This window comes from Apium graveolens, chromosome 10 (genome assembly GCF_009905375.1).
Source record: "Apium graveolens cultivar Ventura chromosome 10, ASM990537v1, whole genome shotgun sequence".
Taxonomy (NCBI): Eukaryota; Viridiplantae; Streptophyta; class Magnoliopsida; order Apiales; family Apiaceae; genus Apium; species Apium graveolens.
Window position 1 is genome coordinate 39,339,856 of NC_133656.1, and position 10,332 is coordinate 39,350,187.

Below are 10,332 nucleotides of genomic sequence, written 5' to 3' on the forward strand. Positions count from 1 at the left end.
AGATAAGTAAAATGATTTTTGTAGCCATCAAGTGATGGAGTACCTTATGTTTAAATAAGTCTGTAGCACATTCCCGTATACTGTAATATCTTAGAGGTTTAGAAATTGTTAGGCGTTCCAAGTCCTGTTGACTACGAGCAAGATATGCAAAATAGGTTGGCTAATAGTAAATAGATGATGTCTTGTAATTCTGCATAAGTGAAAGAGTATCAATTGCTAAGGAAACACTATCAACGGATAAACTGCAAAGCACTCAACGGTTGACTCAAATCACTTTCAACGGATGATCCATAAGAGACTCAACGGATAATCCAAGCTGAGTATCAATGAATAACAGATTCAAATAGAAGTTGAAAGCGAATAGAAAGTCACATGGGTTGATTGTATATAAATGGAATGTGGTAGCCTGTAATCAGGTTTATGAAGATCAAGAAGCATTTCATTTTCCATGCAATACAGGGACGTTCAAAAATGATGTATCTATCTAGATTGCATGGGACAAATGAAGAAACATGTGATTAGACCTAGATAATAGATTTATGTTTCGTCTTATTATACATGTAACTTAGTGATATATGAACCAATTGTAGCAAATAGTTAATTATTGATTGACACAATCAACACAAGCAAGAACAAGAGAGCATTTATAAGCTATATCTTTTAGCACTCTCAAGTTCAGTTTGTAAGAACTCTTGTAAGCATCTGTATGCTTTTGCAACACAGAGATCTTCAACATTTATATATATCTATGGTGGAAATATCAATCCACCAGAAAGATTTTAAACAACTTTGTTTATTTACTTTGTGTTTTGAATAGTTGAATACTTCTTATCTGCACCTAACTTATTCAAACACTGTTATATATATTCGTAAAAAGATTTTAAATTTTCCAAAAGAAACCAGAATTCCATTCAACCCCCCTTCTGTAATTCTGTTGTTAGATTGTTAGGGAATAACAGAAAATATGCATAGTTTTTAGAATATGGTTTAACTTAAGAATATTGTGGTTGATGATCTTGTAGATCGGTTATTTATGGTTTTTTTTAAGTAGTTTAACTTAGATTTTTTGTGGTTAGTAACCAGTTTGGGTGATTAGATTGTTGGATGGAATGGTATTTTTGTGTAAATGATTTAGTTTTTTGGGATTGCATATATTTAAACAGCACAATTTCATTTTTTTTCCTAGGAAAAGTGTTACATTAGCTTCATAAAGTGTTACAGTAGGCCCTCTAAATGTTTCAGTAGCTTACATACAAACATTACAGTCGATACTAGAGTGTTACCTTAGTTACTAAAATGGTACCAAAAAGTAGGGCCCATATGCTACGTCAGTACTATAAGGCCCACATTACACGTCAACATAGTGGGGCCCACATGCCACGTCATCAATCCACATCAGTAACCATGTCATCATCGTGTCATGTCAAAGTCAGCATAGTGGGGGACCCAAATTAGGTCCGAATTTTTTTAAAAAAATTGTCACACTCTAAGGTAACTTATATTTATGTTACAATAAGCCTATTTTATGTTATCTTAGGTACCCTAAGCTAACATAAGCTTGCATGTTACCGTAAGGGGTTAATATGTTACCTTAGGTTGTAATATCCCATATTTTCAGATATTATTTTTATAATTATTTGGAATTGTTTATGTGAATTTTTTAGCGAATTATATGATAATTGGAATTGATGTTTGGGTGTTTATATGTGATATTATTTGAGTATTTGAATTTTTATATGTCCATAATAAAATATAGATAATTAAGGTATTTTTCTGGTAATTTTTGGAGTGTTATATGATTTTATAATGATTTATGAATTATTAATTATTTTTTGAATAATTACAAAATTATTTTATAAAGCCGGGAATCGTTCAACCTCAACCGTTTTTGCATTTTTACAACCCGAAACTCTTCCGAAAACTCCTTTCAAACCTAATTTGGTGATTCCGGACATTTTTCGTATTTTGACTTTTTCGATCCGGATTACGGTTTGACCCGTGCGCAGCCCGGCGCAAGATTTTCGGTACGATAACCATTTCGATAAATCAACAAAACCCATATTCTCGAGAGACGGGATATTTTTACATTATTTTCGTATATGGTATTTTATGAAAAGCGTGGTTTTGATGATTACCCAATTCTGGTATTAAATTGTATCATTTTTATAGTTATTTAGCGGCTAAGTAATCTATTTTTGGATCCGATATATAAGTGTAAATTCAGTATTAAATTCCAGAATATTTCAAAAATTCATGAAACTTATATTTTATTAGTATTTGAATATTTTGAGAATTTTAAAATTATTTCAAAAAAAATTCGGGTTATATTTACCCGCACTTTTGTTCGTTAAATCGTAAATTGCGGATATGACGCGCGTTTTATAAATGTTTTAAAAATTATGAAGATTTTATTTTATTAGTTTTAAAATATTCCGAGAATTTTAGAAATATTTCGGTTTCATAAAAATTATCGGACCGGGCCCCTATCGGGACATAAAACCCCACAAAAAAAAATCAAAATCTTATTTTTATTTTTATAAAATCGTGGGACTTTCAAATATTTTATATTTTCGTATTTTTGAAATATTCATAATTTTAGAAAATTTTGAGATAAATTTTATACTTATTTGATTAAATATTAAGCCCCGCTATTTATTAATTTTGGGCTAATTTTAATTAGGTTGTATTGAGTTTTAGTTAAAAAAAAAAAGAAAGGAAACGTGTAACCCCCACCCCAACCCACCTAGCGCGCACACCCCCCACCCCCTGTACCCTTGCATATACCCCTCCCCCTTTCCTTAAATTTTTTTTGTTATCCCAGCTTCCTCCTCCACTTCTGTTTCTCTGTCTCCCCGATTTATATATTTTTAATTTTCAAAAATTCATAGCTTCTCAACCGTCCGTCCAAATTTCAATTGTTATATATATAAACGATCAGCGCTTCGATACCTACGCATAGGTATATATATTGCGAAGTTTTGAGAAGAAAATTTGTGGAGCATATTTTCCGTTTTAAATTATTTTCGGGGCGTAGAAAAATAGTTTGGAGGCGGTGATTACTCCACATGGCATCTCAGCGTGTATATGTCTAAGGCTATTAATTTTGGATTTTTCTGGAGATATTTTCCGGACATCGTTTATTCTCTTCGGGGTGATCAAAATTTATTTTGGGTAACGATTCCGAAATTCCGCCTTCGTACTTGTGTATATTATAGAATGTTAGTGTTTATATATTTATTTCATAATTTTTAGAAATTGCTGGGGAAGTCACTTTTGGTTCGAGTTTTGGTTCAGGTGGCCGTGTTATATATTTCTGGACTGTTTATACGCGTAAATATAAATTATTGTGTTGATTGTTGTTGGTTGTGTCGATATGATATCGACTGGCAGTCCGAGAAATAGAGGAGGTGCTGTCCGATTTTCAAGAAAATATTATTTTTAGTTATGAAGATTATTACTTTTATTATTATTTGATAATAAATCCAAATTATTTAGTTAATGAATTTTAATTGATTATTTAATTCGAGTTAATTATTTCTTATGATTTAAAAATTCCGAAAAATAGTTCAAGCTTTAAAATATTATTTTAAATTATTTTTCAGGCTCGACAATTCTTATAAAATTATTTTCGGGTGTTCGAGCTCTAGTATTTAGGTATAAAATGATTCGGAGACCCGTTTTAATTCCGAAAAATATTCAAAAATTCATAATAAATAAACAGTTCGTCCGTTTAATACGAAACAAATGCCTCCAGACTCAGAAAAATATCCCGCTTTCATTAAAAATACTTTCGAGACCTAAATTCTTTTGTTTCAAAAGGTCGTTTGTTTTACGAATCATTATGAGTCAATTATTTATCGATAAATTATATTTTTGACCCGATTTCAGTTTTAAACATACTGAGTCAAACCTTTTGATGAACCAAGTCATATGTGATATGAATTATGTGATACGTGGATTATTTATTTATATGTTATGTGAATTACGTGCGTACGTGGGTTAAGAGTCTTGTGTTTGACTGTTATCGTTATGTGTGGGCTATCGTATGGGTAGACGATAGGATTTTTATGCGCAGCTCATCGAGTAATTATAGTTTAGACGATGAAAGTATTATATTTTAATTATAGATGCGGATCATTCGAGTTGATCAGGATAAGACGTTGGATAATGAGTAAGATGAAATGGTATTGGGTATCTGGCTTTTAGCAATCGCAGGAGCAACATATCAGTAAAGTGTTGAAAAGAAAGATGGTGATGTTTTGAGACATAATGTCAGAATAGATGCGTCTTTGCGAGTGTGACTAACTACTAAAACCCAAAGGCAAGTATCCCTATCATCACTTATTGTTCAAGTGATATTTATTTTGAATCCTATTATGCAAGTATTTTTTTCCCTATTCTCAGTTCAGAATATATAAATGTTTACATATTGCTGAATTATCATGCAAATACTCTTATACTATTCTATGTTCAGAGTATCTAAGTGATTTTACTTATCAAATGAATGGATTTATAAATGTTTTGGGTTTTGAGAAAAATGAGTTGGTTTTGCGAGTATTCCTGCCCAAGTAAATGGGGGAATAAAAGTTTATAAGGGTGTCGAGTATTATGATTCCTTTCAATAAAATGTTTTTAAGATTGGATGGTTGCGTAAGAGGTCGTGGCGGCGGTCCAGCATGAGCTATGTGTTATACAGAATATAACACCTTGCTAGGCCGATATGTGCCTTGGGTACCCCTTTGTTTAGTTGGAGATGCTTCGGCATACCGGTGTTACTCCGCGGCTGATCACCGGCGGTTCAAGGATTCCAATCTAAATTATTATATTGTTTTTGATAATCTTATAAGGAATATTTTATCAACCGTTTTGGTTTTGAACAAAGGTGGAATACAGTTTTGGATTCGGTTATTGATTGATGTTGATATTTAAGTTGTTGTTGAATATCAAAGGTGGTATTAATGCAGATGATTGATGTTGACTTCCATATTTTAGCACGAGTAGGTTGTGAGCATCAAAGTTCGGATTGATATCTAATTTGATATGACATCAAAATGAATATTTATATCAGGAGTTGAGTTTTGAATAAAATTTATGATTCATTCCATAATAATTGTTTCTTGTTATTATTGTTTACGATATTTCCGTAAACACTGTTTTACGAGTTTTATTCTCGTTAATATTCAAAGTATTGCTGAAGCATTTCGCTTGAAAATATCAAAACGATTTTGAATACAATTAAGGAATCAATTTTGGGGTTCCTCAACTAAAATTTTATGATTCAGCAATTATGATTTCAAATGTTCTGCTCTAATGCAGATGCCGTTTTTATATCAAAACAACCATATATATATTATAATGAACTTGCTGAGCATTTCTTTCGCTCATACTTTCCTGTTTTCAAATTTAACCTCCAGTGAGGATTAGCTGCGAAATTCGAGGAAGCAAATAAAAAGCTCTTGGAAGGTGGTTGGTCCAGGGTTTGCGGGCTAGTGTAAGTTTTATTGTGTAAAGTTGTTTATATTATATTATATTATAGTTGTGTATTATAGTTGGGCATAGTATACTTCTTTTCGAAGTTATACTAGCGGGTTAAGTTTTGAGATTGAGAATTAATGAAAAGAGTTCTAAAAGAAAGTGAAAAATTTATTTATGGAATTTGGATATCTTGTTTATAGAACTGTAACCTTAAAAGATCTTGGATTAATTGGGGTCATAGATGATAAATATCTTCCGATGGCATTTATTTATTGATTTAACAGGTTATTTTGGATTGAGGTTTCATCGTGACGACCAAATCCCTTGACCCTGGATTTGGGGGCGTTACAGGTTAGTATCAGAGCTGAGGTTATAGTAAACTAGAAATGAGAGTGTGTAGGAATGTGTATAGCTATGTGAGGATGTTGGAGCTCATATCGAGTTCATGTTGGACTATTGGATATAGTACCAACGAGTAAGTTAAGATAGGCGCATTTGTTCGAGATGGTTGTGCTGAGCTGGATGGAACTCCAGGAAGCTGCAAATTCTATTGTGGAATCTTCCGAGACTATGATTCGATGATGATGAAGATTATCGATATCCTTAGAATATGAAGAATGGTCTAGAGTTGGATGACGAGTCAACAGAAGAGTTCAAATAGAAGATAAGTATTAAGACTTTGGCAATACCTTCCCTTTCTTTAACTTTTTTTGGCATCTCTCAAAAAGAGGTATCTTTTAGAGGATATTCCCTAACACTCTTTTAGTCATTTTATGCCAGAATTTTTGTTCTCTAGACTTCATTTCTGTCAGAAATATCAGCTTTGAAATCTTTCTAGTTTCATTCATTTAATTTTGGATTCTTTTGATATTCTTTTATTCAGAATGAGATGAACCCTAACTATAGGGGACACAAGGTATACATGTCTGTGTGATAGGAGTTGGAAGGGACGCCATCACTTGTGTGTATTGTGAATACATGAAGGTTAACAACCTTTAGTAGTGTCTTAATTTGGACACGGAATACCAAGTTCGTTTGATGATAAGTGGCATTTTATGCCACTTAGAACGACTTATAATAGCTTAAATTGGTGTCTTGAAATCAAGTATTTTGTGTATTTGATGCCTTTTTCTAGTGTTTGTGCGTTTCAGGGTATTAGTTGCATTTCGGGGGAGAAATCATCAATAATAAGCCTTGGCATGTGTTCAGCATTGCAAGTGGGAAGAGAGGAGCAGATTACAGCGAAGAAACGGAGCAAACAGACAAAACTTCCAGAAAGGGTCTGAGCGCCCGCTCAGCTATGCTGAGCAGCCGCGCAGGAAGCTGAGCGCCCGCTCTGCTATGCTGAGCGGCCGCGCAGGGTCGAGAATTCAGAATATTTATTTTAGACTTCTATTTCTGTTTGGCTTCCAACTTCTGTGTAATCTGAGTTTTACGGGACTCCTATATAAGTAGATTTCAGAGACGTTTCACATGTGTTGGATCGTTGTATTAATCAAAGAGCGAAGGAGATAAGGAAGAAGACCGTTTTAGCACACCGCAACGAAGAGGAAACATATTTTCTTGTTATTCTTTATTTCGTTGTAACGTTGGATGCTAGTTTTCTTGCTTTGAACCTATTACTCTTGTGACGTACTCTAGTTTAATATAATTAGTTTAGTTATTATTCTTTTGTGTTTATTTATCATGTTTTCATATGAACCCATGATGACGATAAGTGCTAACATGGGCTAATCGTGATCATGGGGTCGTAACGGATTTACTATGGAATTCTTTAGTTAGTTGTTTAATACCTTAGTGTGTGATGATTGTATGATATCTAGTATTGGTTGTGCATATTCGTCTTATGTGCATCGCGAACATATAAGATAGGGTGTTAATCTCTTGTGAAGCGGCGGTGGATCTCGAGATTTAGAACTTGCCATGCTAGCATAGGTTCATGTATGGATCTCGACATATAGGGACTCAACATAATAGATGCCTATTCAACTTCTATCTTAATTATGGATGTTTGGTAGAATGGTATTAGTACAATGAAACTTGGCTTTTATCAGTTTCATGTTATTCGATTAATATCATCACTGTTGCATGCTAAGGGTAATAACAATGACTATTGAAGGAAGTATTAATGAAGTTGTGATCTCATGAGTGTTTTAATATTGTTAATTCGAAGTGGTTAATTATAGTTAATAATTAGTTACTTAAATCTAAGAGTTACTGTCTTAACATTGATAAGTAATCATACATTGGTGAGTGAGTTTAATTGAACATAATTAGTCTGAGTCTATGTGGGAATGAACTAGAAAGTATTCTATATTACTTGCGAACGCGTATACTTGCGTGAATATTAGCGCGTGTTTTCGCCCTCACAAGTTTTTGGCGCCGCTGCCGGGGACTTGGCGTATTTGTTTAGTGTATGTACTTACCATCATTGGTCGTTAGGACTCAGTGATTAAGACGTGTTACTTATTGTTTTCGGTTGTGTTTCAGGTACTTTAGCGAGCGTTTATGCAAACTCGTTCTCGTACTCGCAAGAGGACTTTAGATACAGCTGAGGAGACAAACGAAGTTCTTGATATTCCGGAGAAGATAGATTTCGAAGATTCGGATTCAGGAAGTGAGCAGAAGGAGCCAGTAATCATGGGTGATCGTATTGTTCCGGCAGATCCAGCTCTTATGGACTTTTCTCGGCCTAAAATTGATGACATTCAGTCTAGCATCATGCACCCGGCTATTGAGGCCAATAACTTTGAAATCAAGCCGGGCACTATTCAGATGGTGCAGAACTCTGTTTCTTTCGGAGGAGCTGCGACTGAAGACCCCAACATGCACATAAGGAATTTTGTCGAGATCTGCGGTACTTTCAAATATAATGGTTTGACTGATGAGGCTATCAAGCTGAGGCTTTTCCCATTCTCACTGAGGGATAAAGCTAAGGACTGGTTACATCCTGAACCAGCTGGGTCCATCACTACTTGGCAAGATCTTGCGCAAAAGTTTCTGGTGAAGTTTTATCCAATGGCAAAAACTGCTGCTATGAGGAGTGCTCTTACTCAATTTGCGCAACAACCTACAGAATCTATGTGCGAAGCTTGGGAGCGCTACAAGGAAATGTTGAGAAAGTGTCCACATCATTGAATGCCCAATTGGATGGTGATTACTGGTTTCTATAATGGTTTAGGGGCCCAATCTCGGCCCATGCTCGATGCAGCAGCTGGAGGCGCCTTGTGGGCCAAAAGCTATACTGAGGCTTATAATCTTATTGAGACTATGTCTGTAAATGAGCATCAAAGCCCAACTCAAAGGATGATGCCTGGGAAGGTAGCAGGTATTCTGGAAGTCGATGCAGCCACCGCTATTGCAGCGCAGCTCCAAGCGCTGTCTATGAAGGTCGATTCTCTAGCTACCTATGGATTCAATCAAATAGCTATGGTCTGTGAGCTTTGTGCAGGTTCTCATGCTACGGATCAGTGTTCTCTTGTTAGCAAATCTGTTCAGTATGTGAACAATTATCAGCGACAATAGTAGCCTGTGCCTGCTACTTATCATCCTAACAACAGAAATCATCCAAATTTCAGCTGGGGTAATAATCAGAATGCTATTCAGCCACCATATCAGCAAGGTGTGAGTAAACAGTTTAATCCACCTGGATTCCAGCAACCACAGCAGTATGCTCAAAGGCAATCATATCCTCAACAGGGAGGTGCAGCTGCACCCACTAGTGCTGATTTTGAAGAACTTAAGTTGTTGTGCAAGAGTCAGGCGGTGTCGATCAAGACCTTGGAAAATCAAATCGGTCAAATAGCCAATACGGTGCTCAATCGTCAACCTGGCACACTTCCCAGTGACACGGAAGTGTCAGGCAGGAAGGAAGCTAAAGAGCAAGTCAAGGCTATTACCTTAAGGTCTGGGAAAGTTGTTGATGCTGAAAAGGCAAAAGAAGGAGAAGCTGAAGTTGGAGATGAAGAAGCTAAGCAAAAGGAGAAAGCGGCGGAACCAAGGAAGACTACTATTGAACACACTCTGCCTGAGGGTAATACATGGGAGAAACAGCTCTATCCTCCTCCACCTTTCCCTAAGATATTACAACAACAAAAACTGGATAAGTAGTTCGGTAAGTTTCTGGAGGTGTTCAAGAAACTTCACATCAATATACCTTTCGCTGAGGCTCTGGAGCAAATGCCTAGTTATGCGAAGTTTATGAAGAGTATTCTTTCAAGGAAGGTGAAACTGGATGACCTTGAGACAGTTGCTGTAACGGAAGAATGCAGTGTTGTGCTGCAACAAAAGTTACCTCCAAAGCTTAAAGATCCAGGTAGCTTCACCATTCCTTGCACCATTTGAAAGTTGTCTTTCGATAAGTGCCTTTACGATTTGGGAGCAAGCATAAATCTGATGCCGTTGTCGATCTTTAAAAAGTTGGATTTGCCTGATCCAAAGCCCACCTACATGTCTCTACAATTGGCTGATCGTTTTATTACTTAACCAAGAGGCATAGTGGAGGATGTGCTAGTCAAGGTGGATAAGCTCTTCTTTCCTGTAGACTTTGTTATTCTGGATTTTGAGGAAGATAAGAAGATTCCTATAATCTTGGGAAGACCGTTCTTGGCTACTGTCCGTACCTTGATAGATGTGCAGAAAGGTCAACTTACTATGCAGGTGCAGGATCAGGATGTGACCTTCAATGTATTCAAAGCAATGAAATTCCCTACAGAAGATGAAGAGTGCTTAAAAGTGGATATGAATGATTCTGCGGTTGCTTCGGAACTCGATCATATGCTAATGTCTGATGCATTAGAAAAGGCCTTAGTGGGGGATTTTGACAGTGATGATGAAGATGGCAATGAGCAATTACAA

General features: G+C 35.7%; 1 non-coding gene across 1 annotated transcript; it reads right to left on the reverse strand.

Annotated features, from left to right (window-relative positions):
* Positions 1–8,508: 8,508 nt before the first annotated feature.
* LOC141694074 (small nucleolar RNA R71) lies at positions 8,509–8,615 on the reverse strand. The gene has a single exon (XR_012563406.1). It is a non-coding gene; the product is annotated as a small nucleolar RNA R71 (small nucleolar RNA).
* Between the last annotated feature and the right edge of the window lie 1,717 nt (positions 8,616–10,332).